This window comes from Heptranchias perlo, chromosome 9, assembly GCF_035084215.1.
Source record: "Heptranchias perlo isolate sHepPer1 chromosome 9, sHepPer1.hap1, whole genome shotgun sequence".
NCBI lineage: Eukaryota > Metazoa > Chordata > Chondrichthyes > Hexanchiformes > Hexanchidae > Heptranchias > Heptranchias perlo.
The window spans coordinates 73,048,224-73,069,728 of NC_090333.1; the positions used below are offsets into that span (position 1 = coordinate 73,048,224).

General features: G+C 44.6%; 1 protein-coding gene across 1 annotated transcript in view; it reads left to right on the forward strand.

The window, feature by feature from the left end:
* Window positions 1-21,505, forward strand: part of astn1 (astrotactin 1) — a 2,273,142-nt gene that overhangs the window by 874,145 nt on the left and 1,377,492 nt on the right. The gene's annotated exons all lie outside the window — the stretch shown is intronic.

The window sequence follows — 21,505 nt, forward strand, 5'->3', positions numbered from 1 at the left end:
ACTGGCAGTGATGACATCAGTAACCTTTTGTCGATGGCTACAATTACACATATTATTTTGTTTGATAGCCACTCTCATGAATGCTGAGACATGCTCCACCACAGAGTGATGGGACATGGATTCGTAACAATGATTTCCTGTATGATGAACTCTTAATTTCTATAATGCTACTTGTAGAAGAGGAGATGAAATCAGAAATTCCCCACAGGAAGAGAAAGTATAGCTAAAACTATAGGGTCAACAATTGTATTTAAATAACTTTATTTTAATCATAGGCTTTCACTTGCTCTGTGGGAGCTTTCTAGTTCATCATCTTGTCATTGTTTTGCTGGAGAGCAGTGAGAAAGAAAAGTACTTAATCTCAGTTCAGTCATTATCTCACATATTCCCGCTCTCCAAATAAAAGATGGCTTTCTTCTTGGGTGGGGGTGGACAATTGGATGGGGGAGAGAAAAAAGCTTTTAATTGTGCTGTTGTTTTGTATTAACTCACACTTGTGCCTGATATATATTTCTACATTTAGTTCCTGTATGCTGTCAGTTATGACATGCTTCATTGCATGCCATTTCAAACTTTGGGTGTAAGTTTCTTGTCTTCTCATAGATGAGACTAATTGGCAGTGTACCCACTAGGATGTCACCACAATTGGTGTTGAGGTTAGTGTAAAAATTCTAGTTTGCAGTTTATCTGCTTTATAATAAGATAGTTGATGGAGGAACTCAATAACTCACCTTCATTGGAGGAAACACATAAAATGTAATTAGATTAAACATTCACAATTTTAAACAGGTCATAAACGGCTAATAAACTGGGGCTTAAAGTATCTTGTTAAAGTATATCTTTTATTACTTTTGTTTTACTCGTTTCTCCATTTGACTAACGATAGGACTCAAAGCTTTCCCTATCACAAAGTGAGCTGATTTCAGCTTCTTATTACAACAAATGCTTTTGAGAAAGGCACAAAGCTTTCCTCGCGTAAAGTTCTGTTTGAAATGCTTTAAATTAATAGTTTGACTCCAATGAAGCACAAACCTAGTTCGAACAAAAAATTCCAATGGATTAAATCATTTTCCATTCACTCGACATATAGAACTAAATCAATTTCAAGTGTTGAAGACACAATGAAAATGGTAGTGTCATTTTTGATTTCCATGGCATCTTCAATGTCTGAATTCTGCCATGATTAATGCTTCTTCAGACTCTAGAATCAACATGATCGATTTATGCATGGATTGAAGATGACTTGGATAATGTGGTCATCATATTCGCTATGAAATCAAGAGTTTTGGAAGCAGAATGGAAGAAGTGAAAAATAGCTATTAATATTGCTTGATTGTTAAATACACTGTTCAGCTGAGCCATACAGAGCAGGAAGGTCCCAGGTTTGATGCCTGGCCTTTGTTAATTTACTCAATTTCAGCTGAGCAATGAATAGGAGTTTTGTTATTTTACCAAAAAATTCTATTAAATTTCTAAGTTTATTTGACAATTAACTTGAATTTTCCCTGGTACTGGAGAGAGCAACTGGTCTATAGTTACTCTGAACATCCATTTTTAAATAAGGGTATTTCATTTGACGTTCTCTAGTCCACCACTACCACTCAATTTTCTAGTGAATCCCTAATCATTTATGCTTGTGGTCCTGCCAGCATTTCTTTGAGTTCCCTAAAAACCCTTAATGCAGCCCATGTGCTCCATTTACTTGGATCTTCTTCAGGCATCCAGCCATTAACTCAATATTAACCCAGGAACGCAGGCCATCCTCTTGTACCTCACCTAATTGACTATTCCTCAGGTGTGAGCAGCAACAAGCTTTGAGGTTGGGAACATTCTGGTCTGTTTTGTTCACTTAGGCACCAAACAGCTGCTAAATGAATCGCTGAGGGAGCCTGAAAAATGGTGGTTTGCTGAACTATGTTTGAATATAATAACTTGAGAAATGCATGGATTCAAACAAAAACTATTGATATATTGGGATAGTTCAGGACTTTCCTTTTTTCCAGATATATTTGTTCCCATTTTAATAGCTTTATTCAGGAGAAAGACATTTCACAGAGATCGTGGGAGTAATTTTCATTTTTACCACAAATCAGCGGAATGATTTACCCGCCAGCCCGTTACAGAACCCACTTGAAAGGATAGTTTCTACCCAAAGACCTCACTGTTGTGATGTTTTAAAGCGCTTGATAAAATCTCTTTTGCACTGAAGGAATGGTGTACTTGACTTTTTCCAAACCCAACCAATAAAATTGAAAAAAAGCCACAGCTTGTCTTCTTTCTGTGCTGCTGTGTAGATGATTGCAGCAGTAAAAGGCTGCAGTGACTCAGAACTGGGTATGCTTGGATCTTTATGGGCTAAAAATATTTCATAGCAGTACAGTAGTAGCTCTATTCACTTTTATCTGTGCTTTAAAATATTTGATTGTTTAATTCAGAATCCATTTTATTTTATAATTAAATGTATTTATGGCAATGAAAATTCACCCAGCCCATTTTTCATTCAAGGTTAGATACAATGCTAAACAGTGAGTCTGCCATGATGGACACTGTAGCTTTATGTCACCAAGGGAACTGCTTATAGTAATGCAGTAGCAAGAGACTTGCTCTCTAGCTTGAGAAAACAGAGCATCACTCACCAGCTACAAAATGTTATTAAATTTTAATGTTAACAAAGAGTAATGACATAATTGCCTTTCTCTTAACATTAATAAGGATGAAACATGAAGTTTTAAATTTCCCAGATGGTGAGTTTCCTTTGCACCAGTTGAAGTCTTACCACAGACAATGCAAAGCCCAAGCGATGTGAGACTACATCCTGGAGGTGATCTCACACCATTTGTCTGAATTTGATTTGGCTAAGGTCTGATTAAGGTAGTATTGCATATTTTATAAAATTGAAACCACATTCTGGAATAAGTGGGCTGTTAATTATGGTAAAGTAGAGAATTTACTGGACTTAGACCCAGAGGAAGCCACATTCTTGGTCTTCTATCCTAATCACCTTAGGTTAGGGGCAAGTATGACAGTCATCACAGCATAAAGACAATGGAACATCTTGTGAACCCATTTAAACAAACAAAACAAGACAAAATGATGCATTTATTTTAACAAACTTTAACTGAAAAAGAATGTTTATCCTATTTTGCATAAACATGAAATAGAAATTACCAAGTATGTACAGCAGGCCAAAACTGCCCACTTCCAATGATCATCCTGGAGAGGAAAGAATGAGCCACTTTCTCCTCCAGTTAAACATTGGGAAGACTGAAGTCATTGTCTTCGGCTCCTGCCACAAACTGTGTGCCCTTCCGAGCAATACCACCCCCCTTCCTTGACCACTGTCCCAGATTGTTCACAACCTCAGTGTCCAATTTGGCCTCAAGCTGAGCTTCCAACCCATGGCCTCTCACAAACACCGCTTACTTCCACTTTCATAATATATAATATTTCCCACCCCCACCCCTACATTGGCCCATATGCCACTGAAACTGTCATCCATTTGGTTACCTCCTGACTTGACTCTTCCAATGCTCTCCTGGCCGGCCTTCCAACCTTCACCTTTTGTAAACTTCATCTCATCCAAACTCTGGTGACTGTATCCGATCCCGCACCAAATTCCGGTCACCCATTACCCCTTGCTGACCTACATTAGCTCCTGGCCTCAAAAATGTCTCATTTAAAATTATCATCCTCATGTTTAAATCCCGTCATGGCCTCACCCTTTCCTATCTATGTAACGTCCTCCACCCTTACAATTCCACCCTTACAACCACCCCCCCAGACTTTCCTTTCCTCTGACTCTACCGTTTTGTGCATTCCCTCCTTTGTCCCACCATTAGAAGCTGTGCCTTTAGTTGCGTAAATTCCAATGCCCTGTAATTGCCTTCCTAAACCGCTCCCCGTCTCCACCTCCCTCTCCCTCTTTAAGACCCTTCATAAAATCCACCTCTTTGACCAAGCTTTTGGTCATCCTTTCTAATATCTTTGGCTCAGTGTCCATTTTTCTTCTGATTACACCTCTGTGAAGCACCTTGAGACTTTTTTCCATGTTAAAGGCACTATATAAATGCATATTGTTGTTGTTGATAATAAGCATCTATGAGAGAGAAGTTTACATTTAAGGTGTGAGCTTTTATCGGGGCTCAGAGTGCTAATGGTCGACGTGAGAGCAGGTGAAATAGTCCTAATTAAATCCTGAAAGCCCTGATCTGGTATGCTCCTCAGACCAGTTATGGAATGGGTCATTGCTGCCAGTCGAGAAGCAACAGTTGCCCTCAGAGCCTCTTCCTGATATTTTGAGGCTGCATCGATTTCCTGGACTGGCATATTCACCAGGGAGTTCCTCTCATCATGTAATACCTTCAACATTGTATTGCGGATGTAGGTTGTGGGTTCTTCTCATTTTTCCACTATCTGCGATACATGACAGGAGGTTGTCTCCACTGCCTCCGTATGAAATCTACGCTCATGATTCATAGGTCTTTTTAAGACTGGCCCCTGAGATCTTGGTTCTTGGGTTCCTCAGCCAAGGGCAGCTGCTCTTGCCTTATATGGGAGAATGACTGTTTTCTCACCATTCTGTTCCAGCTCCTCCTTTCTTACTGCTACTCTGTGATTCACCCAGTGATATGCCCTTTGTCTCATTAATGCTGTTGTCCCAAGTAGATGAATCTGGCTGACATTTGAATAAGTAAGGATCCATGATGAAGTGGGTGAATCAGGTGGAGGAAGGATCTCTTTCATGAAGGTCATCCAATCTTCATTTGGTCTCACCGGTATGGAGGCAACTACACTAAGAGTAGTGATTACAGTGTGCTAGATTGGTAGGCTACATGTAAATTGCAGTCTCTCCTGGTATATTTGTTGGACCCAGGACAACTTTGCATAAAGCTTATCAAAGGAAATGTACTTGCGAGGATATCCATAAATTGCAAATTAATGAAAGCAAAATTGCAAGTCTTTGAATCATAGCCTATTTAACCATATATCCAACAAATCAATTTAAATTAAAAAAACAAAATCGTAGCAGCAACATTTAGTTGACAGAAAAATGATTAGACTTATCTTAAATATAATGTTGCCTTTAGGTGACGTTTGTCAGTGGAATGATTATAACAAGCGTACTAATAATAATACAAAATTGGGTTCACTCATGCTTCAGTCAAGACTTTGGGCAAGATTTTAAAAGAAATCTGCGGGTGCGTTGGGGGCTGGGGGGGCAAAGAAAATTGGGTTTTTTTTGAGCGGGCAGGACTCCCGGCTCCAACCTGCCAAAGTCATCTGGGTGCGCGCACCGTTCCTGAACCCAGAAGTCCTGCCGGCAATTAAAGCTGGCGGGACGATAATCAAACCACTAAATCAAGTATTTAAAGTACTTGAAATGTCCATAAATCCAATTAACAATGAACGCAGGCGATTTTAACTCTGCCTCAGCTTGTTTCCCATGCTGTGTGAAACATTGGAAAGTAGTCGGGCTTCAGCCGGCAGCCATTTGGACATTTAAATGCCTGTTTGACAGATGGTGAGTTATTGCAGCAGGGCATTCAGTTCTCTCAGACAAACTTTTGGCTGGGAGATCTTTGTGTTTAGTCTGAAAATTCTTGGTTTCCACTCAGAATTGTTCTGTTTACACATATTTACCAACTTTTTGGACCCCCTCAAACTGACACCATTAGGATGGGGGGCGCGATGGCTGCATTCACTAGCACATCCGAGGATGAGAAAAATCACCGTCCTCACCAGGCACAGCGTGCATTTCCACCACTTGTAGCTCCACAACACAGTGCTGCGCCAGAGGCAGCTGCACAAGAGCACAGAGGGGAACAACAGAGGGACCGACGTCGCAGGAGGCACTGCCCTTGTCAGAGGGTCTATAGACCAAGGCTCAGCTTCCTGTACCTCTCTGAGGAGCAGTGCGTACGGAGGCTGACAGTGAGTCGCCAGGTGGTCACAGACATCCACAGCCTCCCTCATGCCGAGCTGCTCCCGGCTGGGCCTGGTGGCATCTCATTACCCATCGCTGTTAAAGTGACTGCTGCCCTCAACCTCTTCACTTCCAGATCATTCCAGGGTGCCACCAGTGACATCGCCGGGGTCTCTCAGTCATCTGCCCACATGTGCATAAGGCAGGTCACCGACGGCTTGTTTTGCAGGGCCTCGCAATACATCAACTTCCCCACATGTGCATAAGGCAGGTCACCGACGGCTTGTTTTGCAGGGCCTCGCAATACATCAACTTCCCCATGAATGACCTCAGCTAGACAGAGAGGGCAGTGGGATTCCACTCTGTGGCTGGCTTCCCACGTGTACAAGATGCAATCGATTACATGCATATAGCAATCCGAGCACCTCCACATGAGCTAGGAATGTTCATCAACAAAAACGGCTATCACTTCATCAACGCTCAGCTCGTTTGCGACACCACAAAAGATTTATTTACGTGTGTGCCAGATTCCCTGGCAGCTGCCATGATTCGTTCATTCTGAGGGAATCCAACATCCTGGACCTCTTCCACGCACCAAACAGCCTTAAGGACTGGCTCCTCGGGGACAAGGGATACCTCCTGCACACGTGGCTGATGCCATCAGTGAGCAACAGCGTCGATATGATAGCCACATCGCCACCAGGTCTGTAATTGAAAATGCGCTAGGATTGCTGAAGCTGCGATTTTGATGCCTCGATTGTCCTGGGAGAGCGCTTCGATACGCACCAGCGAGAGTGGGTCGCATTATGGTTGTGTGTTGTGTCCTGCACAACATGGCGCAACAAGAGGGGTACCGGTTGGTGAGGCCCCATGCTCTCATCCTGCAACCACATCTGCAATAAATATTGAGGAGGAGCAGGAGCAGCAGCCAGTGGAGGAGGAGGAAGAGGAGGCAGAGGATGAACCCATGGGCAGAGCAGCGGCTCACCTGGCTGCTCATGAGGCCAAGGAGCCACTCATATGTGAACGGTTCTCATAAGATCTCATAAGATCACAAAGAGAGAATAGTCCAGTCCTCACATCACCTGGAAAGAGCAGTGCCAACACCAGCCTCCTCCTCCTCCCAACACAAAACAGTCCTACAACTACACATACACCCTCTGTAAAGTCACCCACTGGGTGGCATTAAGTGTTGCTGTTCATGATGAAGCACATGAAAGGGCGCAATCACAAAAGCCAGTCAAGAATGGGAAAGATGTGGCAGTAGTGGTGATAATGATAGCATTTAATGTGACTTTAACAAAAAACAAATATAAATGAAAAACCCGACAGTCTGTCGGACACCCTTGCGCGTACCCTTTGTGATCACAAATCCTTAGCCTTTCTCTTCCTACTATTTCTACGTGGTGCAATCCCTGTGGCTGCAGCAGAGGTAGTGGCAGGTTGCTCATGTCCAAGCCCGGACTGCTTAGATGCTTTTGGCCTACACCCTCTGGGCTTTGGAGCCCGTGAGGGCCCCACCAAAGACTGCTCCACCTGCACCTGTTGAAGGACCTGCAAGAGAACAGAAGGCAATATTAAGCATCATCAGAGATGTGTCATGTTGCGATAGGCATACTGAGGTGTTCAATATGCCAATCATTGTTAATGTCAATTCATGTTATTTGTGATGAATGTTAAAGTTGGGTCACCAGACGTTTGTGGGGTGCCAGTCTCAGCGTCCCTGACGGACAGGCACTCGAGGGTACGGCTAATCTCCAGGGCTTCCTCCTCTGCCTCTGTGAGGACCGCTATTTGTTGTGGCCTCCCTCCAGTCCTCGCCCTCTCACGTGAAGGAGAGAAAGTACAGATGTGTGAGTGAGTGAGGTTGAAGTGCTCAGCCGACGAATGCATTGCTTTTGATGAGGCTGACCGTGAAAGAGGTGTATCAGACAGAGACATCACATTGGATCAGGATTGGGATGAGTGGTAGTGGAGGGGGTCACAAATGGGGAGGTGAGGAAGTGCTCAGGAAGTAAAGGTAAGTTGAGGATAAGCCTTAAGTGGGAGGAGTGATGTGATGGAGTAGTCTTGCCAGTGCAGAATGAGTTTTGTGGGGGGGTGAGGGGTGATGTGCAACATGGAATGCTGGAGAATCATTAAGTGTACTCACTTCTGCTGATCTAGTTACGTCATTGAAACGCTTCCTGCACTAAATCCAAGCGTGGGATATGTTGCTGCTGCTGGTGACCTCCTCTGGTACCTCGAGCCAGGCCTTCTTGGTGGCAAAGGCAGGGCGCTTCCTCCTGTCGGGCGGGTAAAATAGTTCCTTCCTCCTCCTCACCCTGGCCAGCAGCACCTCAATTGAGGCATCGCTGAATCTTGGAGCAGCCTTGCCCCTATGCAGCTCCATTGTGTCTTCCTCCTCCTTGAGCAAAATCAATTGGAGTAATGGCCCTTTAAATCTAGACGCTGCATCTTACAGCCTGTTATGCAGGTGCGCAGTCCGCCTGCTGTGCAGCTTTCGGACGGCAAACACGGAAACAAAATTAATGGCCACGAATTAAGTTGCGATCACGTGGGGAACGGTAAGTTTTTATTATTCATGTTTGCCGTGCGCCCGTTAACCCACCCCCTACTGCCATCCCGCCGCCTTATTAAAATCATGCACTTTGTGTCTAATTGTTGCCTCTTAATCAAGGACTCTGCAACAGAATGGAAGGAGGCATGGTTTTGTTCATTGGAGCTATATACATGGGACTGATCAGGGATTACTCTGTTCCATTGGAATTCTACATAACTGGAGTTAGGCAAGTGTTTTAATCCCCCAGAATTCTGTTCTTGGTGTGAATGGCATGAAGACAGTTCAAAAAGCAAGTTTTTAAATAATTTCAAAAGGGATAAAAATGTTGGCTGGATAGCCTATCATCTGAGTATATATTCTTATCTTATTGGATAGCCTACCATCTGTGTATGTACCATATGTACAAAACTTCGTGGGTTGTATGCACTGTGTACCTCAGAGCATCTAAGAGTTTAGTAGTGTCTACCCCCTTAATAGAATTTACAGCACATAAAACAGGCCATTCAGTCCATTCAATCTGTGGTGATGTTTTCTCCACTTGAGCCATCTGGACTAATCCCATTCTCCTGCTCATTCTCCATACTCTTCAATATTCCTCTTTTTCAAGCAACTATCTAATTTCCTATTGAAAAAAAATGTGGACCCTGCTTCAGTGACAGTTTATGACAGAGAATTCCAAATTCTAACCATTCTCTGTGCAAATTGTTTTTAACCTCCCATTTAATTTTTCTTTTATGATTATCTTAAATTTATGCCCGCCTGTTACCATCTTGCTAAACAGTGGAAACATTTTAACCGCTATCTTATCATAATCCTTCATATTCTTGAAGACTTCTATCAGAGTACTCCTTATACTTCTCGGCTCCAGTTAAAAAAGTCCTGAATTTTCAATTGTCTCTTCATAACTGTGACCTAACACCCATGGTAATATCCAAAGGTATTCATTTATGTCTGAACATTTCTATTCCTTCCTATAATGGGATGTCCAAAACTGCAAATGAACTGTAGCCTAATTAAAGTCTTGTACAAATTCAACATTACTTCCTTGTTTTTGTATTGTATTGCTCCATATAGAAAACCAAGGATTCAATTTGCATTTTTATTACCTTATCTACTTGCAGTGCTACCTTTTGATAGCTGTATATTGGCACAAAAGTTCTTATGCTCCTTTACTCTATTTACAATATTACCATTGAGGTGTAGTTCTTTTTCTTATTTTTGCTTCCAAAATGTATTATCTCCCATTTTTCTGCATTGTAGAGTAGCATTTTCAACCTATCTACCTATACTGCTCACTTATTTATGTCTTATCCATGATCAGTGTTGCATTTGTGAACCTCTCTCTGTTGAAGGTGACAAAAAAGGAATTGGACTATATTGTGTGATCACCCTGTGGATGCTCACATTCTGATTCCTTTTCTCTCAATGTATTACACATGTGGCTTCTCCATTGCACTATTCTGGCCCTATGGTAGTGGTGCCATGGCCTGCATATTTTCATTCTCATTGAGCATAATAATGTTTACTTTTGAAGCACCGATGCTATACAATGGGCAAGTATTAGATTATGATTAACCTCCAAGGCTGCTTTTGTATTATGGATTCAAATATATTTATTTTCACGTCTTAATTCTGAAGGGACATGGTGCATTAAATGTGTGGTGCAGATATTTTACTTGTATAAAAATACAATATTTGTACTTAACAAATTGCTTACTGGGTGAATCCTGGAAATAGTCATACATCTTTAAGATGCAAAACTCAACAGGAACTGTAGACTCCCTTGAGTCGCCTGTCTCTTTCCTCCTGTCTATGATGAAGAGCTGATGTATCTGTCTTTCTGCTGTGGAGAGCACCTTCGAATAGGCTGATTCCTCCTTGTACTGTATGTCCCACTTTCTAATTCTGGGAGATCTTCTCCCTGCCACTCAGTTTGATGTTCAATTGCTGGTGCCAGTCTTTCTATGCAGCAGATGTGTGGGAGAAAAAACTAATAATCCTAATGAATGATTTCTGTTGTTCTGAAGCTCTAGAATAGAAATACTGTGGGCAAGACATTTTGTTATGAAGAGTAGAATTACAACACAGCTGCTGATATTGATCCACTTTAATTTAAATTTGATGAGATGAGTGGCCCTCATCTAGCTCCTTTTTGATATCCTGGTATTGACTGAGTACTGCACTTTGTGTTTATGATTTATATAACATTATCTAACTTCATTTTAATATAGTTGATATCTGACAATCATCCATATCTGGTCCTCTGTCTGACAAAACCGATAGAAGTGGTTACCACTGTTGTTCCTGTCTTTTTTTGCTATTCTCAGTCTCATTTATAGAATTGCAATAAAGACAGGAAGATGGATGGACGCTTTCACATGCACAGATTGACTGACACTAGACCTGTAAATTCTTCTGCAAGTCAATAAAACAGAAGGGTGGCTTTGCACCTCGGTGCATTGATTGACATCCTTTGTCAGAGCAGAGAAGGACATTTCTGTCTTCTCCTTCCAAAATTTGCTCTGCAGCAGACAAGACTGCCAGTTTCTCTGTCCCTGGATACTATCAGGCAATCAATGCTATTTTCATCTCCACCAACTGCCACATCTCTATTACCGGACACAAGAGATATACAAACTTATTTGAATAGTGTTTTGAGAATGCAGTTGGAACCGGACATCAAGTGCAAATAAAAGTGTATGCGAAAAGCATCCCTCTCTCTTTCCCCCACCTCCCCCCAAAAGGACTTATAAACAAAGCTATAGAAACTTGTGCTATATTTCTCATTACTTGTGCTTCCTTGGTTTGAGGACGCTTTGCTAGATATATGTCAATTTCTAACTATATTGATTTGACCTTCCCTTGGGCAATCAGGGTGCAAAGCTTCTGACCTGGAGAAAATGTTAACTTCTGCTACAAGAGTAACAATCATAGGCAAACATCTGAAATTCCACTCCACAACTCTGGCACAGAGAAATCAATGCTGTTTGTGGGAGTATGGCAACCATTATAGAGATGATATATCGTATTGAAGTCTGTGTCAATTGGCATCAATGATTGGAACGTAGGATACACAAATAAAACTGACCAGCTAACTTTGTCTTATTTGTATACAATATAAACTTAAAACAGGTCTTAATTGCATACAGTAGTAATTAAAAAATAGCACTTATTCAAATACAGCACTCATTCAGATATAGCCCTAGAGATACAGGCACCTCTCTGACATAAAACATCCTTTTGAGGAAACAACCATTTACTTATGGAAACAGCCAGACACTTGTAGATGTAACACCTCTTATATATAAAGCTGTTACTCACAGTTAGAGTCCCTGTTGACATATGCAGATTCTGACCGAGAGATTCATGGGTATCCCAAAACAGCCACTCAGTCACTGGTGCGGACTGTAAAAAATACCATCTAATACTCACTCATTGCCTCACTAACAGGTGCAACTGCTCATTTACAAATACAGAGCACGCCTCATTCAAAGGCACTGTTTTTATTCATAGATACAGCCTCTCTCTCATAACTGCAGTGAATTTCTCTTTTTGCTTTGTTCTTAACACATATTTACAAATTAAATATTCCCTATCACTTGCTGTCCCTCCCAAAGGACAACTTTTCAGTCTGTGAGGTAGAAATTTGATCGCATTTTGCCCAGTGTTCAGGCCTGAAATGGCCATTCAGTATACCAGTATCGCAGTGAGACGTTCCGTGCTGGAAGTTCCCTTGAAATGTGGCACCTTAGGTTTCTTTGGCGGCTCCTGAAATTAACGCTAGGCTGATCATAATATGTAAATAGGGGTTCTGCACTTATATTAGGAAATTAGGAAATAAATGCCTGGGAGCGTTTGAATTGATCATCCCATCAAAACATGGCGGGAATACACTCGGCAGCTCACCTCCATTAAGGCAAGTCTCTGGATAATCATTTTAACCCGCTGGGGATTTTTGGAACCATTTTTTGGCTGTTTTGGCTGTGTTTGGGAAGTTTTTGATACTATAGAGCTGTTGGAGAACTGACTTTTGGCTGCAACTGCACTGGTTTGCTTCATTGGCTGCAGCAGTAACGGGGATTGTCTTTGAGGCTCCAACAGCGGGGGGAATAACAGTAGCAGCAGCAAACATGGCAGCACAGACCTGCGGAGGCTCAAATAACACAAAGGGCGCCTTATAGGATGCAGGTCTTCCAGAACAGAATGTCATAAACTGATCACGACAGAGGAGTACCGTATGAGGAGGCTACACTTCATGGGGCAGGTAGCCACTGACCTACGTCACCTTTTGCTGCAGGAATTGTACCCAAATGTTGGGGTACACACGTCACTGCCTGTGGCTGTAAAGGTAACCCGTAGCCCTCAACTTCTATGCCCAGGCTCATTCCAGGCTGCAATAGGTGAAATCAGCAACATAGTCAGTTTGCTGTTCATACGACCATCAGGCAGGTAATGGATGCCCTCTTTGCAAGGAGGCAGCGATACATCAGCTTCCCCCATACAGGCACAAGAGAGTTCTGACATTTGCCCACATCACTGGGTTTCCCAAGGTACAGGGCATAATTGACTGCACACATCCACTGAGAACACTTGAGAAGGCTGTGATGGACGAACTCAAGCAGCTCTGAGGGCTTGGTTGCAGACTGCTGTCTCAGTATTGGCCGGGACAGTCTAGGCCAGCTGGCTGTGTGGAACCAACAAGGGCACTGGCTCAGAGACGGCCAGAGGAGCAGGTATGCTGTCATCCTGAGAGAGGAAAGTATATGCCTCTCCCATGGAGCTAATACCACTCTCATGGGGCTGCGCCTCTAGACTCCCACTGCTCTGTGTGAGAACAGAGTGAAAGAGTTTAGTGATGCTCTGGAAACTCCTATCCATGCTCTCCATATTCATACCAATGCTCTCTTTCATGAATTGAAAGCCTGAGGAGGTGTTAGGCCCCAGAGTCACAATGGCAGCAGTCTGAGATCCCAGTGAAGCTGTCAGAGCTGACACCAGAGGCTCCATCATTGTGGGCCCCACTGCAGTGTTCATCGAGCTGACCAAATGCTCCATGGTTGGCAGCATAGTCTCAATGCTGTGTTCGATAACCTCACACAAGTTGGAGCTGGACTCCTCCATGTTCTGTGCCATGTATGCAAGCTCGCTGGCAGGTTGCCCAGTGCACTTAGAAGGTTCTAGTGTATAGCGATCAGTCTTTTTATGTAGGCTGTGCCCACAAGGCCGACTTTTGTGCCCTCTGAAGCAGGGCTAGGATGCAAGCTCTCCCTCTGTCGAGTTGCTTCCTGGGTCATCCTATCCTCCTGCTCATGCTCCTGCGCACGAGTGCTTAGTGAGTCTCCCAGTGCAAACCCATCTAGCTTATCCTGTAAAGAGCATGTAGTGCCAATTTCTGAGCTGGTGCTTCCTAGAATAAGGTCTAGAAATGCTGGATCTTCATGAGTGCTGCCCTCTTCCAGCTTTTCAACCTCTATGCAGTCTGCATTTGCTTCATCTGAAAGGGAATAGCGGGACAAGGATTAGCATTTAGTGTCGAGGATTAGCAGAGACAGATGTCTGGCTGCTGAAAGCAACTGCACTTTGTCATGTATGATTCATGTGAGTGTGAGATATCAGTGAGAAGGGAAAGAATATAAGATAGTCAAGAACCTTGCACGATGCATCCTCCAGCCTTGACACTCATGATGCTCCTGATGCGACCCATCCCCATTGTCTCCATCACGCCCTCCTTGACTGGGGAGAGGATGTTATTGGACAATCTTTCTCCTGTCTTTTCCTGCTCCCTGTTATTGCTTGTCCTGCAAGAAAGAAGGGAGAGTGTTAGTAGTAGCTGAGTGAGAAGCTTTGAGGATGTGTATGTCAAGGTGGAATAGTGATGCTGGTATGGGAAGGGGGACAGAGGTATGAGGAGGTGAAGGAAGTAATAGTGAGCAGAGTAGAAGGTGCAGTGTGTGGCATTTCTGCCCCTTTGGGCCCGATATTACCATGATGGCGGGTTCGCGGCAGGGGGTAGACCACGCGCCCGGTGAAATCAGTCTGCTCCGCGTGCAATCGCAGGCTGATTGGATCCACTTACCTGTTCTTCCGGGTTCCCCGTTGCTAAGCTGCGCGGCGGGCGGGCTGCGCATGTGCAGTAAGGTCTGTCAGCTGGAGGAGCTCTATTTATAGGGGCAGTCCTCCACCGACTGATGGTGCAAGAAATAGGAAAAATTACAGCATGGAGCAGCCCAGGGGGAAGGCTGCTCCCAGGTTTAATGATGCCTCACTCCATCTCTTATTGGATGGGGTGAGGAGGAGGGGGAGGACAGAGATCTTCCCCCCGGCGGGCGAGAGGAAGCCTCTGCCACCAAGAAGGCCTGGCTCGAGGTGGCAGAGGAGGTCACCTGCACCACCAATATATCGCGCACCTGCATACAGTGCAGGAGGCGCTGCAATGACCTAAATAGGTCAGCCAAAGTGAGTACACTTACTCATTCCCCTACACTCCGTCTGCCACATCACCGCCCCCACCCCACATCTCCTTCTGCACAGCCAACACTACTCTATCACATCACTCCTCACACCCATTAAAACCTCATCCTCATCTTACCTGCACTTACTCACCTCGCCAGTACTCATCCCGCCACTACCACTCAACCCAATCCTCATACAATCTCATGGCTCTATCTCATGCTTACCCTCTCATGCATCTCTTTCACAGTCAGCCTCACCCAACCTGCCACTGCCTGTGCTGCAGCCACAGGGCATGCATCACATATGTGTAGTAGGAAGCGTAAGGCAAACGTGTCGTGAGCATGAAGGGGATGCACAAGGGTGTTTGAGGGTTTGTCATGGTTTTTACTTATATTGAATTTCTGATCAACTCACATTACATATTATATTGTCACCACTACTGCCACGTCTTTGCGAATCTTGTCTGGTTTGTGCAATAATGCTCTTTCCTGAGGATCACAATGAAGACCCACAACTGATGCCACCCATTGTGTCACTGCAGAGTGGGTGTAAGTGTATTTGCAGGGCTCTTTTGTGCAGATGACTGAGAGATGTCGGCGATGTCCCTGGTGGCATCCTGGAAGGATGCGGAGGAGAAGTTGTTGAGGGCAGTGATGACTTTGACAGCGACAGATAAGAAGATGGTGCTCGGGCCAGCCGGGATCAGCTCAGCATGAAGGAGGCTGCAGATGTCCACGACTACATGTCGAGTGACTCTGAGCCTCCTTGTGCACTGCTGCTCAGAGAGGTCCAGGAAGCTGAGCCTCGGTCTGTGGACCCTGTGCCGAGGGTAGTGCCATCTGCGACGCATCTCTCTCTGCGGTTGCACTCCCTCCTGCTGTGCAGGTGGATGTGTCACAGCACTGTGTTGTGGAACTCCACGTGTCAGAGGTGGACGGCATGGCCGGCGAGGCTGGTGATGCTGTTCGCCCTCCGAGGAGGTCATGACTGCAGCTGCGGCGGCCCCCATCCGCAAGATGTACATTTGAGGGGGTCCGCAAGGTAGGTACATGTCTCCGGACCCCAGGGTAAATGTGCAAGTTTGTGAATTTTATTGTTAGGAGGAGGGTGGTGGAGGCCAAACTTTGTCCAAAGTGACAGAGTGGCCTCCTGCAATGAGTGAGGGTCTCCCCCCAACCTGTCAAATGGACCTTTGCAGCTGCCACAGGCTGGTGGCTACAACACGTCCATTTGAACTGGGAGTGTTTCCCCCAGTACCGGAAACAGTCCCAGTCAGTTGCAAAATCCCATCCCTGCTAAAATAACAGGTCAATCAGGTCTGTAAACAACCTGAAGTACCTGTTCAATTACTTTAAGTGGCACCCCGCCGGCTTTAATTGCCGGCGGGAGTCCCACATGCGGGGGCTCCGCGCGCATGTGAGCGCGTCAGTGGGAAACCCGGAAGTGGGCGGGTTGGAGCCGGGCTCCAGACCCGCCCCGGGAATCCCTGATTTTCGCAGCCCCCCCCGCCACGAACTCACCCGATTGCGGGTGCGAAAATCAAGCCCTTTATGGACATCTCATTTAAGATAACTCATAGAAAGACTTATTAGTTTATCCTTAAAATTCACATTTTACAAGTTATCTCCTTTTTAAAGAATGAATTTGAAAGAATGGCCTCGATTTTGAACTTCCCCCCCCCCCCCAACCCCCGACCCCCCGTACGGGCGGTCGTGGGTGGTGGTGGGGGGGGGGGTGGTTAAAATATTGGGTGCGAGCAACCTGACCCATTCAATGGTGAAGGGAGTGAATATTTAGGGTGGTGGATGGGGTGCCAATCAAGCGGGCTGCTTTGTCCTGGGTGGTGTCGAGCTTCTTGAGTGTTGTTGGAGCTGCACTGATCCAGTCAAGTGAAGAGTATTCCATCACACTCCTGACTTGTGCCTTGTCAATGGTGGAAAGACTTTGGGGAATCAGGAGGCGAGTCACTCGCCGCAGAATACCCAGCCTCTGACCTGCTCTTGTTGCCACAGTATTTATGTGGCTGGTCCAGTTAAGTTTCTGGTCAATGGTGACCCCCCAGGATGTTGATGGTGGGCGATTCGGCAATGGTAATGTCGTTGAATGTCAAGGGGAGGTGGTTAGACCAACGTGATGTGCGCAGACACCATCTTGGTACAGGAGTTAGCACAGGCACAGATAACAAACTCTGGCATCATGTAAAGTCGGGAGAAAATGGCTTCAATAAGTGTGCAATGCTGATTTAAAGTGATGGACACCATTTGGCACTTAACGCACAGTCTTAACCCCGACCACCTGAACGTGTCTTAGAGTGCCTGGAGGACACCCCACCAGTGCTATTTAAAGGGACCATGCAGGATTTACAGGATAGTGGCTGGATTATTGCTTCTGGCTGCCGAGACATTTGTAACTGTTTTTGGAGGTCTCCTAGACTTGAATACTAGGACGTGGGGACTTAGCCTAACATTTAGAGCCAGGACGTGCAGGAGTGAAGGTAGGAAATGCTTCTACATGCAAAGGTTGGGAGGCGTTTGGAATGCTCTTCTGCAAACGGTAGTTGAGGTTAGCTCACTTGTGAGTGTTAAATCTGAGATTGATAGATTTCCGTGAACCAAGGGTATTAAGGGATATGGGGCTACGGCAGTTAGATCACAGGTCCACCATGATCTCATTGAATGGTGGAACAGGCTCGAGGGGCTAAATGCCACTTCCACTTGCAGCCTCCAGACATGTGACACCTTCTCCTGCAAGAAACCGGGACATATGTCTGGGTGATGTGCCTGTCATGGTTAAATAGCTGCCAGTGTGCGTGGCTTGTGAGTTGTGGGTGGACGGCTTGAAACAGTGGTAATGTGTAATGGTGAGAGGAAGCATCTGATTGGAAGAGTTGAGTACTGATGGAAAGATTTGTTTCTATGTGGGTGATGGGGGTGTAGTGCATGGTGCAGTTGGTAGGAGATGCCACTTGACAGTTGACCTCACTCACCTTGACCACTCATGTCAAAGCATTGAACTTCTTCCTCCACTGCATCCATGTTCATGGTGCTGTGCGCCTGGCATTGACTTCGTCCCCCGTTGCCTCCCATTCTCTGGTCTCCCTCACCCCCTGCGGATATAGGATGTCCCTCCTTCTGGCCACCTCTTGCACCAAGGTCTCTGGTGTATCAGCAGAGAACCTTGGTGCATGCACTCTCGCAGGCCTGGTACTAACTCAGATCGACAGATTGGTGAGGTCTGGTGTGGATTGGAGGATGTGGGATTTATTCAATGTTTTAACATAACTCATCAGTATACAAACATAGGGATGGGATCTGCGTATGTGTTTTACGTGTGCAATGTCTGATCTCTGTTCAGACTCCGTGCAGACAGTAGACTGTTATTTTCAGCAAATAACAGTCACCGGCTGCCTTTAAGAGATTTCTAAGAAACATCCTCCCTTTAAGAGATTGGTCTCCCCTTGGTGGTGGAAAGTGCAAAATACATTGATTCCACGTGCAAGGCCCAGAATGGAACGCTGATTGCAGGTGAGTCCTCCGGCCGGCTGAAACTTGCGTTCTGCTTGCGCAGGGGTCATTGGGCGCGGGTAATAGTGCATCATGCTACTGGCGCCCAAAAACGGGCCCTTATCCAATTTATTTTCCCCCCATGTCTTTTTTCCTTCTATCCCATAACATGCACACACAAAAACATATACAAACAAAAATACACACATAGCCATTTAAAAAAATTACTTATTATTCATTTGACTCAAATTAAGTTTTTGAAAGTTGACCTTGATTTTATTTTTGACCAGAAACTGCTAGAAGCTAAAGAAAATATTCTAGCAGTTTTGCTGGGAATATTGCAACTGCTCAGACTATGTTAAACTAACGCAATCACAGCTCAAGACAAAAATATTAAGTTCAAGCCCAGGCTTTAGCGAGAGGCTGAGGCCTTTCGTTAAAATCTTCAATGAAGGCTTAAAAGTCACAGAAGACAAATTCATGGATAAATGTTATCATGTCATTGCATAATATGTAATTTGTTGAGTTTTATTTTGATCAAAACCTTATTTTGACCATTAGCAATTTTTGATACTGAGGAAATAAAATGGCAGATGATTTGTTATCCAGAAAGTATTTGAAGTGATTTGTGGAGAGAAGATAATACCTTACCATGTAGCAGGGAACTGTGACAGGTCATTGTTTAGTTAATGTTGAAAATCCTATTAAATCAGCACCTACTGGCACCACAGGGAAATGTAACAGACATTATTGCCAGAAGGAAAAGTTAACATGGTTGGCTGCAATGGAACATGTAACCAAACCAAGAATTTTAACATATTATGAGAAAGTATTTATCAATTATTATAGAGATCATTCATTTGTGGTTTTCACAGAAAAATGGACAGAATGGTGAAATTTAATCCCCAAAGCAATATAAAAATTCCCAGAATACCATGTAATAACAGAATTTGAATTATTTAGTGCTTTAAATTAGTGTCTCTGATAACGCATTGTGTGTTCCATAGGATAAGACCTCTATTGTTATAAGACAGCATATTATCTGACATGCTGTAAGCATTGCCACCGAGTATCCCCTCACTCATTTTGAGCAATGCCACAGCCTATTCCCCAATAACTGTGATCAATTCCACAGTCTACACCCCATTCACTGTGAGCAATGCCACAGTCTATCCCCCACTCACTGTGAGCAATGCCACAATCTATCCCCCACTCACTGTGAGCAATGCCACAGCGTATCACCCACTCAATATGAGCAAAGCCATAGCCTATCCCTCACTCACTGTGAGCAATGCCACAGCCTACCCCCCACTATCTATGAGCAATGCCATAGCCTATCCCTCACTCACTGTGAGCAATGCCACAGCCTACCCCCCACTATCTATGAGCAATGCCATAGCCTATCCCTCACTCACTGTGAGCAATGCCACAGCCTACCCCCCATTATCTATGAGCAATGCCATAGCCTATCCCTCACTCACTGTGAGCAATGCCACAGCCTACCCCCCACTATCTATGAGCAATGCCATAGCCTATCCCTCACTCACTGTGAGCAATGCCACAGCCTACCCCCCACTATCTATGAGCAATGCCACAGCCTATCCCCCACTATCTGTGAGCAATGCCACAGTGTATCCCCCACTATCTGTGAGCAATGCCACAGTCTATCCCTCACTCACTGTGAGCAATGCCACAGTCTATCCCTCACTCACTGTGAGCAATGCCACAGTCTATCCCTCACTCACTGTGAGCAATGCCACAGTCTATCCCCCACTATCTGTGAGCAATGCCACAGTGTTTCCCCCACTATCTGTGAGCAATGCCACAGTCTATCCCTCACTCACTGTGAGCAATGCCACAGTCTATCCCTCACTCACTGTGAGCAATGCCACAGTCTATCCCTCACTCACTGTGAGCAATGCCACAGTCGATCCCCCACTCACTGTGAGCAGTGCCACAGCGTATCACCCTCTATCTGTGAGCAAAACCATGGGAGAATTGCTGGTAATATGTCACAACTTTTCTGTATATGTTGCACTTTCTCTGCTGCACTTTTTCCATCAAGCTAGTCTATTTCTATTGGTTTTACTTACCTCTAATTGATTCCTCTATTGCTGGTCTCCGAAGTAGGTAGTGCTGTTGCTTATTTACCTCTGTCATCACCTGACCAGTTGGTGCTAGGGCCTGCAGCCTGAAGGTTCACAGCATACTGGTTTCTTTTTATCTTTGAAGTTTTTAAAAATTTTTTATACATTACGGCCCCTGAGTATTCTAACTGCCTTTTTCTCCTTCTACCACCTGTTGCCATCGCCATTGCCAGTTCTTACTGAACACCCCTGTAGCTCCAACCCTTTCATCCTTTACTTCCACAATGGTTCTCCTCCATTTCCGCAGCCACTACCAATACTCTCTGTTCTCCCATTCCCTCTCCAAGGCATCTAGTGCCCCTCTCACCCTATGATTGGCTATCACCTGTGATGCCTCCCCCTCCCCCTCACTCCGCGCTTCCTCCATTGACTTTGAAATAATGGCCATTTTGGCTGGTCATTAGTCAGGGACTTTCAACACATAGTTACCAGCATTTCTTTTTTGTCCGAGTTTTTTGCCAAAGCATTGAAGTATGTTGAAGTCTGTTGAAGATCCTGTTTAGGGTTGCCCCCTATCTGTGATTTGATTGGCTGACTGAAAATTTCTCAATGATAAATGAATGCCACACTGTAAGTTCATTGTTTATCATGTGGAATGTTTAGTTTTAAGCTTTTCTTTTTTTTCCATTTTTCTGCTGATTTTTCTTCATTTTCCTCATCCTGCTGAAGGCGTTGAGTCCTCTCTAGGATATAGACCAGTGGTCACTCTTTTACCTTTTGCAAATGGCCATTATTCGTATGAGCCTTGACAATGATTGTTGGCAACTTATTGAACCACATTGGGCATCACACCAAGTTCAATCCTGCCCTCATCTACATCCACACATGTATTTTGATATCAGGGTCCGTCAATAGTGATCAGGATAGGAATCTCGGGCTATTTTCCCCTTTGTAACACCTAGGCCCGAGACCAGTT